The 24,924-nt window shown below is 45.7% G+C and overlaps 1 protein-coding gene across 1 annotated transcript in view; it reads right to left on the reverse strand.

Moving 5' to 3' along the window:
- Positions 1-24,924, reverse strand: part of LOC115158644 (solute carrier family 22 member 23) — a 43,882-nt gene that overhangs the window by 11,312 nt on the left and 7,646 nt on the right. The window lies entirely within an intron of this gene.

The following is a 24,924-nucleotide window of genomic DNA, read 5'->3' on the forward strand; positions in this document are numbered from 1 at the left end:
CGAGAGAGGTTAGACATATACAGACACCATGGTCATGGAGAACCGCCAGTTCAATCCATGTAGAGGGAGAGGGACAGAAGTTCCAGACAGATAAATTGGTTCAATTAGTGCATTCTCAGAGGTTTTTGTGTATTCCTTCTAATAAGGGCTTTTTACACTTCTGAGCTGAACCAAATCAAACTGTACTGAGCCTGGTTATGCATTCACCATAGTCGCTGGACATTTGCTGAAAAGGAAAATGTGAAACGAATGTTGTGAAAAGGGTAGAATTGTATATCACTGCGGTACTGGCTGGTATCTCTGTCTTTGGTATATGTGTGTTTAAAGACTAAACAGTGAAATCTACATCTCATTCAATTAATAATTTAACACCTCTTCATGGCTGATCATTCCCTGGAGAAACTCCCAGTTAACCACCAGTTAACAACCAGTGAACCACCACACAACCAATCTGTCAGACCTCAACACTATAGCCATTGTCAAGGGTTCAGTCAGTTCAGTCAGTGAGCGTTTCACAGTAACCGTCCCTTTCTTCCCTGAATGGGCTCTCGTCTCACCCCCCTACCGGCTACCCTGTGGTACAGTCCAGATGGTCCGCTCCAGATGGCAAGGTCTATTTGAAGGTGACCAGTAGGGGGGTGTAGGAGAGGGTGGCTGTATACTGTATGGTCACTAACCAGGGTTCTTGTGCTGCCACTTCCCATAGCGAAGATGACAGAGAAAGCAGAGAGGGGGAGAAAGGAGAGGGGCAGAATACAAATGAGCCAAACTCCTGAGAGGAGAAGAGGGGAGGAAAACTCCGTCCCTCCATTCATCATCTAGATCACTGGAAGAAGAAGAATAAACCTTCCTATAGAACCCAATGCCCTTCATGGTTGACAGTAGGGCTGTTGCGGTGACTGTATAACCGCCACACCGGCGGTCACGAGTCATGAAGGCAGTCAAATTCCACGTGACCGTTTAGTCAGTGAAATTAGGTTTCTCCAAGCTCTGATGCTGCTGCTGGTCATTAGTACCTACCAAATGTTCTAACTGCCTGGTACTCAGCACACTACTGTCCCTCTAAATCCTTCTACTGTCACTCTAAATCACTCTACTGTCCCTCTCATCACTCTACTGTCCCTCTAAATCCCTCTACTGTCCCTCGAAATCCCTCTAATGTCACTCTAAATCACTCTACTGTCCCTCTCATAACTCTACTGTCCCTCTAAATCCCTCTACTGTCACTCTAAATCACTCTACTGTCCCTCTCATCACTCTACTGTCCCTCTCATCATTCTACTGTCCCTCTCAATCACTCTACTGTCCCTCTCAATCACTCTACTGTCCCTCTCAATCACTCTACTGTCCCTCTCATCACTCTACTGTCCCTCTAAATCCCTCTACTGTCACTCTAAATCACTCTACTGTCCCTCTCATCACTCTACTGTCACTCTAAATCACTCTACTGTCCCTCTAAATCCCTCTACTGTCACTCTAAATCACTCTACTGTCCCTCTCAATCACTCTACTGTCCCTCTAAATCACTCTAAATCACTCTACTGTCCCTCTCAATCACTCGACTGTCCCTCTCAATCACTCTACTGTCCCTCTAAATCACTCTACTGTCCCTCTAAATCCCTCTACTGTCCCTCTAAATCCCTCTACTGTCACTCTAAATAACTCTACTGTCCCTCTCATCACTCTACTGTCCCTCTAAATCCCTCTACTGTCACTCTAAATCACTCTACTGTCCCTCTCATCACTCTACTGTCCCTCTCATCACTCTAAATCACTCTACTGTCCCTCTAAATCCCTCTACTGTCCCTCTCAATCACTCTACTGTCCCTCTCAATCACTCTACTGTCCCTCTCAATCACTCTACTGTCCCTCTAAATCACTCTACTGTCCCTCTCATCACTCTACTGTCCCTCTAAATCCCTCTACTGTCCCTCTAAATCCCTCTACTGTCCCTCTAAATTCCTCTACTGTCCCTCTAAATCACTCTACTGTCACTCTAAATCACTCTACTGTCCCTCTCATCACTCTACTGTCCCTCTAAATCCCTCTACTGTCACTCTAAATCCCTCTACTGTCCCTCTCATCACTCTACTGTCACTCTAAATCCCTCTCCTGTCACTCTAAATCACTCTACTGTCCCTCTAAATCACTCCACTGTCCCTCTAAATCACTCTACTGTCCCTCTCATCACTCTACTGTCCCTCTAAATCACTCTACTGTCCCTCTCATCACTCTACTGTCCCTCTAAATCCCTCTACGGTCCCTTTCATCACTCAACTGTCCCTCTCATCACTCTACTGTCCCTCTCATCACTCTAAATCACTCTACTGTCCCTCTAAATCCCTCTACTGTCCCTCTCATCACTCTACTGTCCCTCTAAATCACTCTACTGTCCCTCTCATCACTCTACTGTCCCTCTAAATCCCTCTACTGTCCCTCTCATCACTCTACTGTCCCTCTAAATCACACTACTGTCCCTCTCATCACTCTACTGTCCCTCTAAATCACTCTACTGTCCCTCTCATCACTCTACTGTCCCTCTCATCACTCTACTGTCCCTCTAAATCCCTCTACTGTCACTCTAAATCCCTCTACTGTCCCTCTCATCACTCTACTGTCACTCTAAATCCCTCTCCTGTCACTCTAAATCACTCTACTGTCCCTCTAAATCACTCCACTGTCCCTCTAAATCACTCTACTGTCCCTCTCATCACTCTACTGTCCCTCTAAATCACTCTACTGTCCCTCTCATCACTCTACTGTCCCTCTAAATCCCTCTACGGTCCCTTTCATCACTCAACTGTCCCTCTCATCACTCTACTGTCCCTCTCATCACTCTAAATCACTCTACTGTCCCTCTAAATCCCTCTACTGTCCCTCTCATCACTCTACTGTCCCTCTAAATCACTCTACTGTCCCTCTCATCACTCTACTGTCCCTCTAAATCCCTCTACTGTCCTAAATCACTCTACTGTCCCTCTCATCACTCTACTGTCCCTCTAAATCACACTACTGTCCCTCTCATCACTCTACTGTCCCTCTAAATCACTCTACTGTCCCTCTCATCACTCTACTGTCCCTCTCAATCACTCTACTGTCCCTCTAAATCCCTCTACGGTCCCTTTCATCACTCTACTGTCCCTCTCATCACTCTACTGTCCCTCTAAATCACTCTACTGTCCCTCTCATCACTCTACTGTCCCTCTCAATCACTCTACTGTCCCTCTAAATCCCTCTACGGTCCCTTTCATCACTCAACTGTCCCTCTCATCACTCTAAATCACTCTACTGTCCCTCTAAATCCCTCTACTGTCCCTCTCATCACTCTACTGTCCCTCTAAATCACTCTACTGTCCCTCTCATCACTCTACTGTCCCTCTAAATCCCTCTACTGTCCTAAATCACTCTACTGTCCCTCTCATCACTCTACTGTCCCTCTAAATCCCTCTACGGTCCCTTTCATCACTCAACTGTCCCTCTCATCACTCTACTGTCCCTCTCATCACTCTAAATCCCTCTCCTGTCACTCTAAATCACTCTACTGTCCCTCTAAATCACTCCACTGTCCCTCTAAATCACTCTACTGTCCCTCTCATCACTCTACTGTCCCTCTAAATCACTCTACTGTCCCTCTCATCACTCTACTGTCCCTCTAAATCCCTCTACGGTCCCTTTCATCACTCAACTGTCCCTCTCATCACTCTACTGTCCCTCTCATCACTCTAAATCACTCTACTGTCCCTCTAAATCCCTCTACTGTCCCTCTCATCACTCTACTGTCCCTCTAAATCACTCTACTGTCCCTCTCATCACTCTACTGTCCCTCTAAATCCCTCTACTGTCCTAAATCACTCTACTGTCCCTCTCATCACTCTACTGTCCCTCTAAATCACACTACTGTCCCTCTCATCACTCTACTGTCCCTCTAAATCACTCTACTGTCCCTCTCATCACTCTACTGTCCCTCTCATCACTCTACTGTCCCTCTAAATCACTCTACTGTCCCTCTCATCACTCTACTGTCCCTCTCAATCACTCTACTGTCCCTCTAAATCCCTCTACGGTCCCTTTCATCACTCAACTGTCCCTCTCATCACTCTACTGTCCCTCTCATCACTCTAAATCACTCTACTGTCCCTCTAAATCCCTCTACTGTCCCTCTAAATCCCTCTACTGTCCTAAATCACTCTACTGTCCCTCTCATCACTCTACTGTCCCTCTAAATCACACTACTGTCCCTCTAAATCACACTACTGTCCCTCTAAATCACTCTACTGTCCCTCTCATCACTCTACTGTCCCTCTAAATCCCTCTACTGTCCTAAATCCCTCTACTGTCCCTCTAAATCACTCTACTGTCCCTCTAAATCACTCTACTGTCACTCTAAATCACTGTACTCTACTTTCCCTCTAAATCACTCTATTGTCCCTCTAAATCACTGTACTGTCCCTCTTGTCACTCTACTGTCCCTCTAAATCACTCTACTGTCCCTCTAAATCACTCTACTGTCCCTCTAAATCACTCTACTGTCCTTCTCATCACTCTACTGCCCCTCTCATCACTCTACTGTACCTCTAAATCACTCTGCTGTCCCTCTCATCACCCTACTGTCCCTCTAAATCTGGTCCTGGGGCTCTGTTCACAAACACAAACAGACCCCACAGAGCCCCAGGACAGCAACACAATTAGACCCAACCAAATCATGAGAAAACAAAAATAGAATTACTTATAAAGAATTAACAAAAACACTGAGCAAACTAGAATGCTATTTGGCCCTAAACAGAGAGTACACAGTGGCAGAAGACCTGATCACTGTGACTGACCCAAACTTAAGGAAAGCTTTGACTATGTACAGACTCAGTGAGCATAGCCTTGCTATTGAGAAAGGCCACCGTAGGCAGATCTGGCTCTCAAGAGAAGACAGGCTATGTGCACACTGCCCACAAAATGAGGTGGTAACTGAGCTGCACTTCCTAACCTCCTGCTAAATGTATGACCATATTAGAGACACATATTTCCCTCAGATTACACAGACCCACAAAGAATTCGAAAACAAATCCAATTTTAATAAACTCCCATATCTACTGGGTGAAATACCAGAATGTGCCATCACAGCAGCAAAATTTGTGACCTGCTGTTACAAGAAAAGGGCAACCAGTGAAGAACAAACACCATTGTAAATACATCCCATATTTATGTTTATTTATTTTCCCTTTTGTACAACACTGTACATAGCCATAATATGACATTTGAAATCTCTCTATTCTTTTGAAACTTTTGTGAGTATAATGTTTGCTGTTCATTTCTGATTGTTTATTTCACTTTTGTTTATTATCTATTTCACTTGCATTTGGCAATGTAATATATTTCCCGTGCCAATAAAGCCCTTTGAATTGAGAGAGAGGAGTCAGCTGATGTCTGGAGATGGAGAACAACCCCTCCAACCTCCTGTAGTGAGCTTCTCTCCCCTGGAGCCCAAACACACAGCAAGGAAATTATACTGACCCCAGGTTGACTCACCCTTAAGCCTTTTCTCTCTCCCTCTATCTCTCTCTCTGTGTGCATATGTGATGAAAGTCTGTGCCCAGTCAGCACAGCCCGCTTTGTTCAAACCAAACTGAATCAGACCCAGAGCCCAAACCTCCTCTTCATTAGGCAGATACTGTAGCAGGCTGTATGAAACTAATGTAATGTACTGCTCACAATGAAGATACCTCTGCCAGAGCTTGGTATATAATCCCTCGCAAAATATAGCAGTAAGCAAATCCCGCTGTTTCCCCCAAAAAACATAACCCCTTGTGGAGGTGGTGTCTTTTTACAGAGTGTTCTGGGAATCACACACACACACACACACACACACACACACACACACACACACACACACTGCTGTGAGTCAGGGACCTTTTGTTCCAACTGAGCGGGAGAAAGACTCCTCTTGTGTTGATTACCTCACTGAACCCCCTCCTCTCCTCCCTCTCCGCTCTCCCTCCCTTCTTCTCTCCCCTCCTCTGCTCTCCCCACAGCTGACCCCCCCTCCCACTCACGCCCCTCCCTATGCCCACTCCTCTCCCACTGCTCTCTCAGCTGAAGCGTCTCTACCCTCAAAAGTTGTATGTTACATGCACCAGTAAAGTGAAATGCTTAGCTTGCAAGCCCTTCCCAACAGTGCACTATTCAATATCAAAATATTATATATATATACTGCTCAAAAAAATAAAGGGAACACTTAAACAACACATCCTAGATCTGAATGAAAGAAATAATCTTATTAAATACTTTTTTCTTTACATAGTTGAATGTGCTGACAACAAAATCACACAAAAATAATCAATGGAAATCCAATTTATCAACCCATGGAGGTCTGGATTTGGAGTCACACTCCAAATTAAAGTGGAAAACCACACTACAGGCTGATCCAACTTTGATGTAATGTCCTTAAAACAAGTCAAAATGAGGCTCAGTAGTGTGTGTGGCCTCCACGTGCCTGTATGACCTCCCTACAACGCCTGGGCATGCTCCTGATGAGGTGGCGGATGGTCTCCTGAGGGATCTCCTCCTAGACCTGGACTAAAGCATCCGCCAACTCCTGGACAGTCTGTGGTGCAACGTGGCGTTGGTGGATGGAGCGAGACATGATGTCCCAGATGTGCTCAATTGGATTCAGGTCTGGGGAACGGGCGGGCCAGTCCATAGCATCAATGCCTTCCTCTTGCAGGAACTGCTGACACACTCCAGCCACATGAGGTCTAGCATTGTCTTGCATTAGGAGGAACCCAGGGCCAACCGCACCAGCATATGGTCTCACAAGTGGTCTGAGGATCTCATCTCGGTACCTAATGGCAGTCAGGCTACCTCTGGCGAGCACATGGAGGGCTGTGCGGCCCCCCAAAGAAATGCCACCCCACACCATGACTGACCCACCGCCAAACCGGTCATGCTGGAGGATGTTGCAGGCAGCAGAACGTTCTCCACGGCGTCTCCAGACTCTGTCACGTCTGTCACGTGCTCAGTGTGAACCTGCTTTCATCTGTGAAGAGCACAGGGCGCCAGTGGCGAATTTGCTAATCTTGGTGTTCTCTGGCAAATGCCAAACGTCCTGCACGGTGTTGGGCTGTAAGCACAACCCCCACCTGTGGACGTCGGGCCCTCATACCACCCTCATGGAGTCTGTTTCTGACCGTTTGAGCAGACACATGCACATTTGTGGCCTGTTGGAGGTCATTTTGCAGGGCTCTGGCAGTGCTTCTCCTGCTCCTCCTTGCACAAAGGCGGAGGTAGCGGTCCTGCTGCTGGGTTGTTGCCCTCCTACGGCCTCCTCCACATCTCCTGATGTACTGGCCTGTCTCCTGGTAGCGCCTCCATGCTCTGGACACTACGCTGACAGACACAGCAAACCTTCTTGCCACAGCTCGCATTGATGTGCCATCCTGGATGAGCTGCACTACCTGAGCCACTTGTGTGGGTTGTAGACTCCGTTTCATGCTACCACTAGAGTGAAAGCACCGCCAGCATTCAAAAGTGACCAAAACATCAGCCAGGAAGCATAGGAACTGAGAAGTGGTCTGTGGTCCCCACCTGCAGAACCACTCCTTTATTGGGGGTGTCTTGCTAATTGCCTATAATTTCCACCTGTTGTCTATTCCATTTGCACAACAGCATGTGAAATTTATTGTCAATCAGTGTTCCTTCCTAAGTGGACAGTTTGATTTCACAGAAGTGTGATTGACTTGGAGTTACATTGTGTTGTTTAAGTGTTCCCTTTATTTTTTTGAGCAGTGTATAAAAAAACTAAATTAAATAAGAAATAAGAGAGGTGAAAAAAAGGAAGGTAAACTATATACACTATACAGTACACGGTCAGTGCCAGTACCACAATCCACAATGTGAAGGGATACTGGGTAGTTGATGTAGATGAAATCAAATCAAATATTTGTCACATGCGCTGAATACAACAAGTGTATACCTTATCGTGAAATGTTTACCTACAAGCCCTTAACCAACAATGCAGTTCAAGATATAGAGTTTAAAAAATATTTACTAAATAAACTAACGTAAAAAAAATCAAATCAAAAAGTAACACAAGAAAATTACATAACAATAACGAGGCTATATACAGGTGTCACGGTTGTCGTAAGGATTGGACCAAAATGCAGCAGGAATATGTATACTCATCTTCTTTTTATTTGAAGAAGGAGAAACAACTAAATACGTATACCAAAAAAAAAAACAGTCATGTCAGGTGCAACAAACACTAAACAAGGAACAACTACCCACAAATCCCATAGAAAAACACCCCTCTTAAATAGGACCTTCAATTAGAAGCAGCTGCTTCCAATTGAAGGTCAACCCAACAAACACCACATAGAAATACACACACTAGAACTAACATAGAAATAGACTAACAAGAACATAACCCAACAAACCCCGAAACACTCTAAACAAACACACCCCTGCCACGTCCTGACCAAACTACAATAACAAATAACCCCTTATACTGGTCAGTACGTGACAGTACCCCCCCCCCCCCCAAAGGTACAGACCCCGGAAGCACCTTAAACAACAACACAAAAATAAACCCAAAACAAAAATAATCCCAAACTAAAGGGGGGGGAAGGGAGGGTGGCAACCGTCACCGACGGTTCTTGTGCTACACCCCCCTCCCCAACCTCCTACTACGGAGGTGGCTCAGGCTCCGGCCTTACTCCCCAACCTAACCTGTCCACCCCCGCTAACTGGTTATTATAGATTACCCTTCCCGAAGTCTCTGGACTAAGACGCATCGCTGAAGACCTCGGGCTGATGCGCGTCGCTGGAGACCTCGGACTGGCGGGCGACTCTGGGAGCTCCGGACTGTAGGCCGTCTCTCTCGGTTCCGGACTGTAGGACGTAGCCGGAAACACTGGACGGGGAACTGTCGCCGGAAGCTCTGGACGGGGAACTGTCGCCGGAAGCTCTGGACGGGGAACTGTCGCCGGAAGCTCTGGACGGGGAACTGTCGCCGGAAGCTCTGGACGGGGAACTGTCGCCCGAAGCTCTGGACGGGGAACTGTCGCCCGAAGCTCTGGACGGGGAACTGTCGCCCGAAGCTCTGGACGGGGTCTGCGCACTGAAGGCCTGATGCGTGGGGCTGGCTTTGGAGATGCCAGACTATTTACACGCACCACAGGGCTAGTGCGAGGAGCAGGAGCAGGACGTACTGGACTGGGCTGACGTACTGGAGGCCTGGTGCATGGGGCTGGTACTGGAGGTACCAGACTGGAGACACGCACCCCAAGGCTAGTGCGAGGAGCAGGAACTGGATACACCGGGCCATGAGTAGGCACTGGAGGTCTGGAGCGCACCTCCTGCACAACCCGTCCTGGCTGGATGGCAATAGTAGCCCTATACAAGCAGAGTGCTGGCACAGGGCGAACTGGGCTGTGCAGAGGCCTGATGGCTGCCGTGTGTAGAGCAGGCGTAGGGTAGCCTAGGCCTAGGAGGCGCACTGGTGGCCAGATGTGCTGCGCAGGCATCCTCCTTCCAGGCTGGATGCCCACTCTAGCACGGCACTTGCGAGGGGCTGGGATCACTCGCACTGGACTGTGCATGCGCATGGGCGAGATCGTGTGCACTTCCGCATACACCGGCGCTCTCACTGCCAACCACTCCCCATAATAAGCATGGGGAGTTGGCTTTGGGCTCTTGCCTGACCTAGCCACACTCCCCGTGTGCCCCCCCCCCCAAAAAAAATGTTTTGGTGCTGCCTCTCATACTGTCCAATCGGTGCGTATAACGCCTCATAATGGCGCCGCTCCGCCTTGGCTGCCTCCAGCTCCTCCTTAGGGCGAACGTATTCCCCAGCCTGGTGCCATGGTCCAGCCCCATCCAGAATTTCCTCCCATGTCCACGATTCCAAATAGCTCCTTTCCTGGTGCTGCTCCTTCCTCCGCTGTTTGGTCCGTTTGTGGTGGGTAGTTCTGTCACGGTTGTCGTAAGGATTGGACCAAAATGCAGCAGGAATATGTATACTCATCTTCTTTTTATTTGAAGAAGGAGAAACAACTAAATACGTATACCAAAAAAAAACGAAACAGTCCTGTCAGGTGCAACAAACACTAAACAAGGAACAACTACCCACAAATCCCATAGATAACACCCCTCTTAATTAGGACCTTCAATTAGAAGCAACTAGGAGCAGCTGCTTCCAACTGAAGGTCAACCCAACAAACACCACATAGAAATAGACATACAAGAACTAACATAGAAATAGACTAACAAGAACATAACCCAACAAACCCCGAAACACTCTAAACAAACATCCCTCTTAAAACAGAACATAGCCCAACAAACTCCGAAACACTCTAAACAAACACACCCCTGCCACGTCCTGACCAAACTACAATAACAAATAACCCCTTATACTGGTCAGGACATGACAACAGGGGGTACCGGTACCGAGTCAATGTGCGGGTGTACAGAATAGTCTAGGTAATTTGTATAGTGACTATGCATAGATAATTAACAGTGAGTAGCAGCAGTGTAAAAACAAAGGGGGGGAGGGGGGGTCAACGTAAATAGTCCGTGTGGCCATTTTATTAATTGTTCAGCAGTCTTATGGCTTGGGGACAGAAGCTGTTAAGGAGCCTTTTGGTCCTAGACTTGGCGCTTGGGTACCACTTGCCATGTGGTAGCAGAGAGAACAGTCTATGACTTGGGTGACTGGAGTCTTCCTCTGGCACCGCCTAGTATATACAGTTGAAGTCGGAAGTTTATATACACTTAGGTTGGAGTCATTAAACTCGTTTTTCAACCACTCCACACATTTCTTGTTAACAATCTATAGTTTTGGCAAGTCGGTTAGGACATCTACTTTGTGCATGACACAAGTAATTTCCAACAATTGTTTACAGACAGATTATTTCACTTATAATTCACTGTATCACAATTCCAGTGGGTCAGAAGTTTACATACACTAAGTTGACTGTGCCTTTAAACAGCTTGGAAAATTCCATAAAATTATGTCATGGCTTTAGAAGCTTCTGATAGGCTAATTGACATCATTTAAGTCAATTAGAGGTGTACCTGTGGATGTATTTCAAGGCCTACCTTCAAACTCAGTGCCTCTTTGCTTGACATCATGGGAAAATCAAAAGAAATCAGCCAAGACCTCAGAAAAATAATTGTAGACCTCCACAAGTCTGGTTCATCCTTGGGAGCAATTTCCAAATACCTGAAGGTACCACATTCACATCTGTACAAACAATGGTACGCAAGTATAAACATCATGGGACCACGGAGCTGTCATACCGCTCAGGAAGGAGATGCGTTCTTTCTCCTAGAGATGAACGTACTTTGGTGCGAAAAGTGCAAATCAATCCCAGAACAACAGCAAAGGACCTTGTGAAGATGTTGGAGGAAACAGGTACAAAAGTATCTACATCCACAGTAAAACGAGTCCTATATCGACATAGTCTGAAAGGCCACTCAGCAAGGAAGAACCCACTGCTCCAAAACCACCATTAACAAGCCAGACTACGGTTTGCAACTGCACATGGGGACAAGATGGCGCAGCAGTAAAACGTGTTTGTTTTCATCCCATGTAAATATTCAGTCTTTTTACGTACATATCCCAACCAGAAGCAATGGATTACAGGCAACATCTGCACCGAGCTAAAGGCTAGAGGGCTTGTTAGAAAGCATTTCACTGTAAGGTCTACACCTGTTGTATTTGGTGCATGTGACAAATACAATTTGATTTGATTTAGAGATGCCGCTTTCAAGGAGCGGGACACTAATCTGGACATTTATAAGAAATCTTGCTATGCCCTCAGACGAACCATCAAACAGGCAAAGCATCAATACAGGACTAAGATTGAATCATAGTTGCAGGAAGGTATATTTAATTCGAAAATGGAAAAAAAGAGGTTGAAAGATAATGAAATGTATACAAAAAAAGAAAAGCCATTTGTAGGGATCCAAATTTTGCAGCTCTTTCAGAACATCAGCTGTCTGGATTTGGGTGAAGGAGAAGCGGGGAGGGGCTTAGACCAGTTGCTCCACACCCCCCCGATCAACTCTGTCAATCCCCGTATTCTTATCGGGAGACTCAACAGCCTTGGTTTCTCTAATGACTGCCTCACCTGGTTCACTAACAGATAGAGTTCAGTGTGTCAAATCGGAGGGCCTGTTGTCTGGACCTCTGGCAGTCTCTATGGGGGTGCCACAGGGTTCAATTCTCGGGCCGACTCTTTTCTCTGTATATATCAATGAGTTCGCTCTTGCTGCGGGTGATTCTTTGATCCACCTCTGTGCAGATGACACCATTCTGTATACTTCTGGCCCTTCTTTGGACACTGTGTTAACAAACCTCCAAACGAGCTTCAACGCCATACAACACTCCTTCCGTGGCCTCCAACTGCTCTTAAATGCTAGTAAAACGAAATGCATACTCTTCAACCGATCGCTGCCCACATCCGCCCGACTAGCATCACTACTCTGGATGGTTCTTACTTAGAATATGTGGACAACTACAAATACCTAGGTGTCTGGCTAGACTGTAAACTCTCCTTCCAGACTCACATTAAGCATCTCCAATTCAAAGTAAAATCTAGAACCGGCTTCTTATTTCGCAACAAAGCCTCCTTCACTCATGCTGTCAAACATACCCTCGTAAAACTGACTATCCTACAGATCCTTGACTTCGGCGATGTCATTTACAAAATGCCTCCAACACTACTCAGTAAATTAGATGCGGTCGATCACAGTGGCATCTTTTTTGTCACCAAAGCCCCATATACTACCCACCATTGCGACCTGTATGCTCTTGTTGTCTGGTCCTCACTACATATTCGTCGCCAAACCCACTGGCTCCAGGTCATCTATAAGTCTTTGCTAGGTAAAGCTCCGCCTTATCTCAGCTCACTGGTCACCATAGCAACACCCACACCCGTAGCACGTGCTCCAGCAGGTCATCCCCAAAGCCAACACCTCTTTGGCCGCCTTTCCTTCCAGTTCACTGCTGCCAATGACTGGAACGAATTGCAAAAATCACTGAAGTTGGAGACTATATCTCCCTCACTAATTTTAAGCGTCAGCTGCCAGAGCAGCTTACCGATCGCTGCAGCTGTACACAGCCCATCTGTAAATAGCCCATCCACTACCTACCTCATCCCCATATTTTTTTTCTGCACTTTTGCACACCTGTATTTCTACTTTCACATCCTCATCTGCACATATATCACTCCAGTGTTTAATTGCTAAATTGTAATTACTTCGCCACTATTGGCCTATTTATTGCCTCCTTACTTCATTTGCACACACTGTATACAGATATTTCTATTGTGTTATTGACTGTACGTTTGTTTATCCCATGTGTAACTCTGTGTTGTTGTTTTTGTCGCACTGCTTTGCTTTATCTTGGCCAGTTCGCAGTTGTAAATGAGAACTTGTTCTCAACTGGCCTACCTGGTTAAATAAATGTGAAATACATTTAAAAAAAGAGTGGGTCTAGAGTTTCCGGCATGATGGTGTTGATGTGAGCCATGACCAGCCTTTCAAAGCACTTCATGGCTACCGACGTGAGTGCTACGGGGCGGTAATCATTTAGGCAGGTTACCTTCGCTTTCTTGGGCACAGGGACTATGGTGGTCTGTATGAAACATGTAGGTATTACAGACTTGGTAAGGGAGAGGTTGAAAATGTCAGTGAAGACACTTGCCAGTTGGTCTGCGCATGCTTTGAGTACACGTCCTGGTAATCCATCTGGCCCCGGGGCTTTGTGAATGTTGACCTGTTTAAAGGTCTTGCTCACATCAGCTACGTAGAGCGTGATCACACACTTGTCCGGAACAGCTGGTGCTCTCATGCGTGTTTCAGTGTTATTTGCCTTGAAGCGAGCATAGAAGTAGTTTAGCTCGTCTGGTATGCTCGTGTCACTGGGCAGCTCTCGGCTGTGCTTCCCTTTGTAGTCTGTAATGGTTTGCAAGCCCTGCCACATCAGACGAGCATCAGAGCTGGTGTAGTAGGATTCAATCTTAGTCCTGTATTGACGCTTTGCCTGATTGATGGTTCGTCTGAGGGCATAGCAGGATTTCTTATAAACGTCCAGATTAGTGTCCCGCTCCTTGAAAGTGGCAGCTCTAAATGAAATCAAATTGTATTTGTCACATGCGCCAAATACAACAGGTGTAGACCTTACAGAGAAATGCTTTCTGACAAGCCCTCTAGCCTTTAGCTCGGTGCAGATGTTGCCTGTAATCCATGGCTTCTGGTTGGGATATGTACGTACGGTCACGGTGGGGCCGACGTCGTCGATGCACTTATTGATGAAGCCGGTGACTGAGGTGGTATACTCAATGCCATTGGATGAATCCCGGAACATATTCCAGTCTGTGCTAGCACAACAGTCCTGTAGCGTAGCATCCGTGTCATCTGACCACTTCCATATTGAGCGAGTCACTGGTACTTTCTGCTTTAGTTTTTGCTTGTAAGAAGGAATCAGGAGGATAGAATTATGGTCAGATTTGCCAAATGGAGGGCGAGGGAGAGCTTTGTACACGTCTCTGTGTGTGGAGTAAAGGTGGTCTAGATATGTACATGTAGGCAGGGATTAGGAGAAAGTGACTGGTAGCAGGATTAATAGTAATAATAATCAGCAATAATAGTAAACAATATGGCAGCAGCATAGAAAAGCTGTCACCCCCGCCCCCTACTCCCCACCCACTGTCCTCTACCCCCTCTCCCCTATCCCCTCCGCTGTCGTCTACCCCCTCCCCCGTTCTCCACCTCTCCCTTATCCTCTACCCCCTCCCCCGCCCCATACCCCCTGTCCTCTACCCCCTCCCTTGTCCTCTACCCCCTCTCCCCTATCCCCTCCGCTGTCCTCTACTCCCTCCCCGTTCTCCACCTCTCCCTTATCCTCTACCCCCTCCCCCGCCCCATACCCCCTGTCCTCTACCCCCTCCCCTGTCCTCTACCCCCTCCCCTGTCCCACTCCTGTTCCCTGCTTCTCCTTTCACAAGGAGGCAATCCTCTGACTTGGGCTGAAAGTGATCAGCTGCAGAGAGAAAGGAAAGAGAAAGAAAAGAGAGAGAAAACACTGTGACTGTGGCTAAAGAAATCTGTCATAACAAAAGGCTTGACCCCCACACCCACTCACTGAGTGTGGAAGGTCTGAGGGATAGCGGGGGTGATAAGGCAGCTGTCAGGGATAATAGGCACCTGTGAGAGAGGAAGAGAGGGGGAGAGGAGGATGGAGGGCAGGACATGGGATGATTGTTCTTCTTTCCGGCTGAGTCAGTAATTTAACTGTATCCTTCTATTCTCTCTATCACTAATACTCTACTCCTCTCTTCACTTCTTACTCCATCCCTTCTTTTTTCCTCTTCATCCCACATTCTCTATGAAGGACGAAATGGAGGGAATTGAAGGGGAGACGTGGAGAAATAGAGAGACATTTTATGGAGGGAGCGCAACAAGGGAAAAAGAGAGAGGAAGGGAATGGAGAGAGGGAGAGAGAAGGGAGAAATGGAGAGAGGGATCACAACATTTAACACTGTAGAATGATTGAGTACATATAAAACCTAACAGTCCTTCTGGCCCCTGGCAGACTCATGGCCCCTCAGGAATAAGACTGATTATACAGTAAATACACACACACACACAACCAACAGCTTGTGACCTCTTGTTCTGAAATAATGTATTGAATAAGCATTGTTCTCTCCTTGTGTGTGAGTGTGGCACAGCGAGATAAAAGGGAGATCAGAGATTCTAAATAAGCCTAGAAAGAATCCCACACAAGCTTGGGGATGAGTTGGAGGGAGAGAGAATGAGAGGAGGAGGGGTGGAATGGATAGGGAAAGAGAACAGAGAGAGGAATTGGACAAAGACAAGGAAATGTGGAGAGAATAAGCAGGGAGGGAGGGAAGGGGGGACAGAAAGAAAATAAGGGGAGTGTTTCTCTGGCTGCAAACCCCACAGACACACATGGACACACACCCATATAATTTCAATTTCCCTTCATCGGCATGGCATACACACACTCAAATGTTCTGTACTTAAAGAAAGAGAGGCGTATGTACTGTGCGTTTGTTTATGTTCTGCTGTGTTTGTGTGTGTGCGTGTGTGCGTGCATATACACTGACCAAAATATAAACGCAACATGTAAAGTGTTGGTCCCATGTTCTCACAAAAAGCTTATTTCTCTCAAATTTTGTGCACAAATTTGTTTACATCCCTGTTAGTGAGCATTTCTCATTTGCCAAGATAATCCATCCACCTGACAGATGTGGCATATCAAGAAGCTGATTAAACAGCATGATCATTACACAGGTGCACCTTGTGTTGGGGACAATAAAAGGCCACTCTAAAATGTACCATTTTGTCATACAACACAATGCCACAGATGTCTCAAGTTTTGAGGGAGAATGCAATTGGCATGCTGACTGCAGGAATGTCCACCAGAGCTGTTGCAAGATAATTTAATGTTAATTTCTCAAGCATAAGCCGCCTCCAATGTCGTTTTAGAGAATTTGGCAGTACGTCCAACCGGCCTCACAACCACATACCATGTGTATGGCATCGTGTGGGTGAGAAGTTTGCTGATGTCAACAGTGGGAACAAAGTGCCCCATGGTGGCAGTGGGGTTATGGTATGGGCAGACATAAGGTATGGACAGCAAACAAAATTGCATCTATGGCAATTTGAATGCACAGAGATACCTTGACGCGATCGTGATGCCAATTGTTGTGCCATTCATCTGCCGCCATCACCTCATGTGTCAGCATGATAATGCACGGCCCTGTTGCAAGGATCTGTACACAATTCCTGGAAGCTGAAAATGTCCCAGTTCTCCCATGGCCTGCATACTCACCAGACATGTCACCCATTTAGCGTGTGTGGGATGCTCTGGATCAACGTGTATGACAGCATGTTCCAGTTCCCGCCAATATCTAGTAACTTCGCACAGCCATTGAAGAGGGGTGGGACAACATTCCACAGGCCAAAATCAACAGCCTGATCAACTGTGAAGGAGATGTGTCACGCTGCATGAGGAAAATGGTGGTCACATCAGATACTGACTGGTTTTCTGATCCACGTCCCTACCTTTTTTTAAAGGTATCTGTGACCAACAGATGCATATCTGTGTTCCCAGTCATGTGAAATCCATAGATTAGGGCCTAATTTATTTATTTAAATTGACTGATTTTCTTATATGAACTGTAACTCAGTAAAATCTTTGACGTTGTTGCATGTTGCGTTTATATTTTGTTCAGTATAACTATATCTTTGAACATTTCGATTAAGGCAGATTAAGGCATTTTGGTTGAATGCATTCAGTTGTGCAACTGACTAAGTATGCCCTTTCCCACCCCAAAATCTTTCCAAATTGGTTCCCACTAGAGCCTATTAAATCAAATCAAATTGTATTAGTCACATGCGCTGAATACAACAGGTAAATGCTTACTTACAAGCCCCTAACCAACAATGCAGTTTACATTTTTGGGGATAAGAATAAGAAATAAAAGTAACAAATAATTAAAGAGCAGCAGTAAAATAACAATAGTGAGACTATATACAGGGGGGTACCAGTACAGTCAATGTGCAGGGCCACCGGTTAGTTGCGGTAATATGTACATGTAGGTAGAGTTATTAAAGTGACTTTGCATGGATGATAACAACAGAGAGTAGCAGCAGTGTAAAAGAGGGAGGGGGGGCAATGCAAATAGTCTGGGTAGCCATTTGATTAGATGTTCAGGAGTATTATGGCTTGGTGGTAGAAGCTGTTTAGAAGCCTCTTGGACCTAGACTTGGCGCTCCGGTCTCCGGTACTGCTTGCCGTGCGGTAGCAGAGAGAACAGTCTATGACTAGGGTGGCTGGAGTCTTTGACAAATTTTAGGGCCTTCCTCTGACACCGCCTGGTATAGAGGTCCTGGATGGCAGGAAGCTTGGCCCCAGTGATGTACTGGGCCGTTCGCACTATCCTCTGTAGCTGTAGTGCTTTGAGGTGAGAGGCCGAGCAGTTGCCACACCAGGCAGTGATGCAACCAGTCAGGATGCTCTTAATGGTGCAGCTGAAGAACCTTTTGAGAATCTCAGGACCCATGCCAAATCTTTTCAGTCTCCTGAGGGGAAATAGGTTTTGTCGTGCCCTCTTCTCGATTGTCTTGATGTGCTTGGACCACGTTAGTTTATTGGTGATGAGGACATCAAGGAACTTGAAGCTCTCAACTTGCTCCACTGCAGCCCCATCGATGAGAATGGGGGCATGCTCGGTCCTCTTTTTCCTATAGTCCACAATCATCTGACCTCCTCCCCATAGGCTGTCTCGTCATTGTCGGTGACCACTGTTGTGTCATCGGAAGACTTAATGATGGTGTTGGAGTCGTGCCTGGCCATGCAGTCATGAGTGAACCGGGAGTACAGGAGGGGACTGAGCAAGCACCCCTGAGGGGCCCCTGTGTTGAGGATCAGCGTGGCGTATGTGTTGTTACCAACACTTATCACCTGGGGCGGCCTGTCAGGAAGTCCAGGATCCAGTTGCAGAGGGAGGTGTTTAGTCCCAGGGTCCTTAGCTTATTGATGAGCTTTGAGGGCACTATGGTGTTGAACGCTGAGCTGTAGTCAATGAATAGCATTCTCACAAAGGTGTTCCTTTTGTCTAGGTGGGAAAGGGCCATGTGGAGTGTGACTGTTGGGGAGTTATGCAAATTGGAGTGGGTCTAGGGTTTCTGGGATAATGGTGTTGATGTGAGCCATGACCAGCCTTTCAAAGCACAGAGGTTGGTAGTAATTTTGGCAGGTTACCTTAGTGTTCTTGGGCACAGGCACTATGGTGGTCTGCTTAAAACATGTTGGTATTACAGACTCGGACAGGGAGAGGTTGAAAATGTCAGTGAAGACACTTGCAAGTTGGTCAGCGCATGCACGCAGTAGATGTCCTGGTAATCCGTCTGGCCCTGCGACCTTGTGAATGTTACTTACTCACATCGGCTGCAGAGAGAATGATCACAAAGTCTTCTGGAACAGCTGATGCTCTCATGCATGTTTCAGTGTTATTTGCCTCGAAGTGAGCATAGTAGTAGTTTAGCTCGTCTGGTAGGCTCGTGTCACTGGGCAGCTTGTGGCTGTGCTTCCCTTTGTAGTCTGTAATGGTTTGCAAGCCCTGCCACATGCGACGAGCGTAAGAGCCGGTGTAGCACGATTCGAACTTAGTCCTGTATTGACGCTTTGCCTGTTTGATGGTTCATCTGAGGGCATAGAGTCCCACTTCTTGAAAGCGGCAGCTCTAGCCTTTAGCTCAGTGCGGATGTTGCCTGTAAATCCATGGTTTCTGGTTGGAGTATGTACATACGGTCACTGTGGGGATGACATCATCGATGCGCTTATTGATGAAGCCAGTGACTAATGTGGTGTACTCAATGCCATCGGAGGAATCCCGGAACATATTCCAGTCTGTGCTACAAAAACGGCCCTGTAGCTTAGCATCTGCTTCATCTGACCACTTTTTTATTGATCTAGTCACTGTAGTCACAAATGGAGGGCGGGGGAGAGATTTGTATGCGTCCCTGTGTGCTGTAAAGGTGGTCCAGAGTTTTTTCCCTCTGGTTGCACATTTAACATGCTGATAGAAATTTTGTAAAACAGATTTAAGTTTCCCTGCATTAAAGTCCCCGGCTACTAGGAACGCCACCTCTGGGTGAGCGTTTTCTTGTTTGCTTATGGCGGAATACAGCTCATTCAATGCTGTCTTAGTGCCAGCCTCCGTCTGTGGTGGTATGTAAACAGCTACGAAGAATACAGATGAAAACTCTCTCGGTAGGTACTGTGGTCTTCAGCTTATCATGAGATACTCTACCTCAGGCGAACAATAGCTTGAGACTTCCTTAGATATCATGCACCAGCTGTTATTTACAAAAATACATAGTCCGCCACCCCTTGTCTTACCAGACGCCGCTGTTCTATCCTGCCAGTGCAGCGTATAACCAGCCAGCTGTATGTTGATAGTGTCGTCGTTCAGCCACAACTCTGTGATGTATAAGATATTACAGTTTTGAATGTCCCGTTGGTAGTTTAATCTTCCGCGTAGGTCATCGATTTTATTCTCCAAAGATTGCACGATTGCTAGCAGAATGGAAGAAGTAGGGGTTTATTCGATTGCCTAAAAATTCTCAGATGGCAGCCCGCCCTCTGGCCCCTTTTTCTCCGCCTCCTCTTCACGCAAGTCATGGGGATCTGGGCCTGTTCCCAAGAAAGCAGTATATCATTCGCGTCGGGCTCGTCAGACTGTTTAAAGGAAAAAAAATATTCCGCCAGAAGTTATGTTCGGTCATAAGAGACGGTAGCGGCAACATTATATACAAAATAAGTAAAAAAATAAGTGACAAACAACGCAAATAAACAAACAAAAAAACACAATCGGTTGGGGACACGTAAAATGTCAGCCTTCTTCTCCGGCACCATTGTTGGTCATACTATGACTACCATAGCAGCCTTGGAATAACGATATGCTATTATTTTCTATTAACATGAATCCTTTTGAGCATGTCTACTGGGGTGTGGCAAAATGCTATAGTACGACTCCTTACTCTCTGAGACAAACAATAATAACAACAACAAGAACAACAATGCAGCTTTATCCTACCAGCTCTGACAGTATATATCATGTGACAGAAGACAATGAGGTTCAAGTACCAATACAGCTCAGTTAATTTACATAAATGGGTCATCAATGGAGTATTTAAATATTGCAGTGTGTCACTATACTGTAAATGATAACACATGCAGCTCATGCAAGCAGAGAAAGACATTTTTTTGTCACAACATAGAGTAAATCGTAAAGTACCATGGCAACCCACTGCATAGCTACAGTAGCTATATTCTCTGTCCACTCTGTACACTCTCTTCTGAATACCTTGTATTTACACAATAAAGCACAGACAACATAGGAGTTTTTCACTAACACAAATTATCTCTTTCTCTCTCCACACACACACGCTATGTTATTCTATCCTTGTGGGGACCAAACACTTTTTTCCATTCAAAATCATATTTTCCCTAACCCTTACCATAACTTTAACCCCAAATTTAACCCATAACCCTAACACAAAACCTAACTCCTAACCCTAACCACTAACTCTTACCATAACCATAATTGTAACCCTAACCCTAAACCGAACCCCTAAGCCTAAAATACTCTTTGTCCTCATTGGGATGTGTGAAATGTCCCCACGAGGGAGAATTTTCCTTGTTTTACTATCCTTGTGGTGACTTTTGGGGATTTTAGGTCCCCACAAGGATAGAAGAACCCCCCCCCACACACACACACACTCACTCTGTATAATTACAGTGAGAGAACAGTGCCTATTCAATGCATTATTTCAGATCAAGTTTACAAGCTGCTGGTTGTGTGTGGGTGAATGTCTACTGTATAATCAGTCTTATTTCCGAGGTGCCATGTGTCTGCCAGGGCCCGAAGGACTGTTAGGTCTCAGATGTACACCAACACTAAGACATGTTTCAAGTGAAATGGATCCCATTTAAAGGACTTTTCTATTTAAGCTGACAAACAGCAGTATAAGGGTTGTCTTATGTCAGCATAGGAGGCTGTGTGTGTGCGTACGTGCATGCGTGAGCCGAGGAGCCTGTGTATGTGTGTGTGCGGTCTTTGTTTGTGACACACAGCAATGTCAGCTGGTCTTATCCATGATTACTGAATGTGAACATTAAGAAATTATGATTTTAGAGACAGAACCTGATCAGGTGAAAAAATGGGAAGGCATGATGGGGAAACAACAGCTTTGTTAGCCTCCCTTCTAGTATGGCCTGGTAACAATGACCTCACACAAACACACACACAAAACATGACTCAGAGTTTGTAGACAGTCTTTGTTTGATGAACTCTGCGACAAACACCCAAACAACACCATACAGCATTCATCTGGCTAATGTGAGACTATGCATTCACCAGCACAAAAACCCATAACCTATTTCTCAAAAAACACATCCATAGTTCACCACAAAAAATGGAGGAATTCTATATTCATCACGTTAGCCTCAAACCATTTCCCCCAGGATCACCCCCATAGAAGCGTAAAATCCCTGCATTTATCTGGACAGGCATTATAAAGGATAGTGAGAGTCTCTATAACAACAGGAACAACATGAACAGTTAAAGTTCTACAGTATCAACAGATCAGAGATTAAACCCCCGTATGACTCACCACAGCTCTAAGAGGCGTCCATTTTGTTTGTTTGTTTTTAGTGAAGCTTAGAAGACATTTTCAGCCACCCCCTGCTGTGGTGAACAATACCGCTGCAGACTTAACACAGCAGCACCCCCCACACCCCACCCCACCCTCAAACTGACTGACTAATCTCTCTGGTGAGAAAAGTCCAAAAGGCCTAGGTGACAAGGGAGAGTGGTGGGGGGGTTGGAGGTTTTATGTTAAAAGAATAGGAGGATAGTATGCCAAACAGCTGTAGATAAAGGACAAGCTAGAATATACTGATGTCCCCATCAAGGGGGAGGGGAACAGTGGTTAGGGGGTTGGGTGTCAGTATGGCAGTCAGGCATAGCTTTAGATAAAGGACAAAGCAAAACAGGACACTGTCAGGTCCCCCACCAAAGACTGTAAGTGATTCACGCTAATCATCTTATTCATGCAGTGTATCTCATCGAACTAGACATCAGAGACCATTGAGGTTTAACAATGCTGTGAATATAATCAATACCCATAGTCTAATGTTGTTGTTTATCACTTCAGGTAGACAGAGACAGAGAGCATTATCTCAACAGGGAAATATGTCGTCCTGTGTGCTACCTATATCCCCCCCCACTAGAATACCCATACTTTAATGAAGACAGCTTCTCCATCCTGGAGGAGGAAATCAATCATTTCCAGGCCCAGAGACATGAACTAGTCTGTGGCGACCTAAATGCCAGAACTGGACAAGAACATGACACCCTCAGCATACTGGGGGACAAACACCTACCTGGAGGTGACAGCATTCCCTCCCCCATATGCCCCCCTAGGCACAACTATGACAACATAACCAACAAAAACAGGTCACAACTCCTGCAGCTCTGTCGCATGCTGGGTACATACATAGTCAATGGTAGGCTTCGAGGGGACTCCTATGGTAGGTACACCTATAGCTCATCTCTTGGCAGTAGTACTGTAGACTACTTTATCACTGACCTCAACCCAGAGTCTCTCAGAGTGTTCACAGTCAACCCACTGACACCCCTATCAAATCACAGCAAAATCACAGTCTACTTGAACAGAGCAATACTCAATCATGAGGCATCAAACCAAAGGAACTGAATAATATTAAGAAATACTATAGATGGAAGGAAAGTATTGTGGAAATCTACCAAAAAACAATTAGGCAACAACAAATTCAATCCCTTTTACACAACTTCCTGGACAAAACGTTCCACTGTAATAGTGAAGGTGTAGACTTGGCAGTAGAAAACCTAAACAGTATATTTGACCTCTCAGCTTCCCTATCAAATCTAAACATTTCAAACAGAAAACCGAAGAAAACTAACAACAATGACAAATGGTTTGATGAAGAATGCAAAAACCTAAGAAAGAAATTGAGAAACCTGTCCAACCTAAAACATAGAGACCCAGAATACCTGAGCCTTCGCCTTTACTATGGTGAATCACTTAAACAATAAATAAATAGACAAAGGAAAAAGAAGGAACAGCACGTCAGAAATCAGCTCAATGTAATTGAAGAATCCATAGACTCTAACCACTTCTGGAAAAATTGGAAAACACTAAACAAACAACAACAAAAAGAGTTATCTATAGGGATGCACCGATATGACATTTTTGGCCAACACCGATATCCAATATTTTCCTTGCCAAAAATAAACGATACCGATACTGATAACCGATATAAAAAAAATTGCGGCCTTTTAAGCATTCTAGTACAGTTAAATAGTTGAAACACACACCCACACACACACACTGACCAAAAAGCATTTTTTGGGGTATTTACCTATGTCCCCATTACCAGTAAAACATAATCAAAACCTATTTCTTTCACTTCGTTGTTTCGTTGTTCATTTGTTCAGTCTCAACCAGGATTTCATCATACGTGTCAAGCAGTGAAGTTTCAACTCTGTCTGGCCGTGGCCTCTTTTCCTCGGTGCACACTGTCAATGTGTCCGTTTCCATCTTGTCCAGCTGTGTCTAACATTTCACGTAAACCCTGTTTCTTGTCTGCATCAAAGTAGCGGTCCTTGTACCGAGCATGGTGCGACACAATAAAGAGGCTCAGAGAGAATGCCACCGAATTGCTTGTACACAGCCTCTGTACTTTTGCAAGTTTTAACACCACGTCTGTGTAGGCAGTTTTATTGAGCAGGCGTTTCAATGCCATGACAGAGGGTATCACGCCTGCTGCAGACACAGTTGAAGAGCTTATTTCTCGAGTCAGTTGTTCGAATGGAGCTAGAAGTGTGTTCATGTTTCCAAGTTTCAAACATGTTTTCAAATGCCATTGAAATGGCAGCAGAAGTATGAAAACCAGCACATTCTTGAGCAAGCAATATGGCTTTCCTCAGTACGAAATCCTCATCGACCCACTGTGCCGTCAGAATCAGCATGCTCATGGGGCTGACATCCCTGGTCCAAATGTCAGTCTTGAAGATAATAGCAGTGACACCCAAAGCTAGTAGCTCAGGAATGTGCGTTTCAACAATACTGTGGAACTCCGGTAAGGCAACATCTGAAAAATAGCGCCTACTTGGTAGTGTGTACCGGGGCTCGAGGTGCTCGACCAGTCCGCGAAAGCCAACATCATCTATGACAGAGAACGGTTGATTGTCAAGGGCAATGAATTCCATTATCTTGCCGTTAATGGATTTCACCTTTGAGTTGTCTCGCAAAAATGTTCTTACTCTTTCAAATAACTGCTCGACTTGAACTTGT

The sequence above is a fragment of the Salmo trutta genome, chromosome 22, assembly GCF_901001165.1.
Source record: "Salmo trutta chromosome 22, fSalTru1.1, whole genome shotgun sequence".
Classification (NCBI taxonomy): domain Eukaryota; kingdom Metazoa; phylum Chordata; class Actinopteri; order Salmoniformes; family Salmonidae; genus Salmo; species Salmo trutta.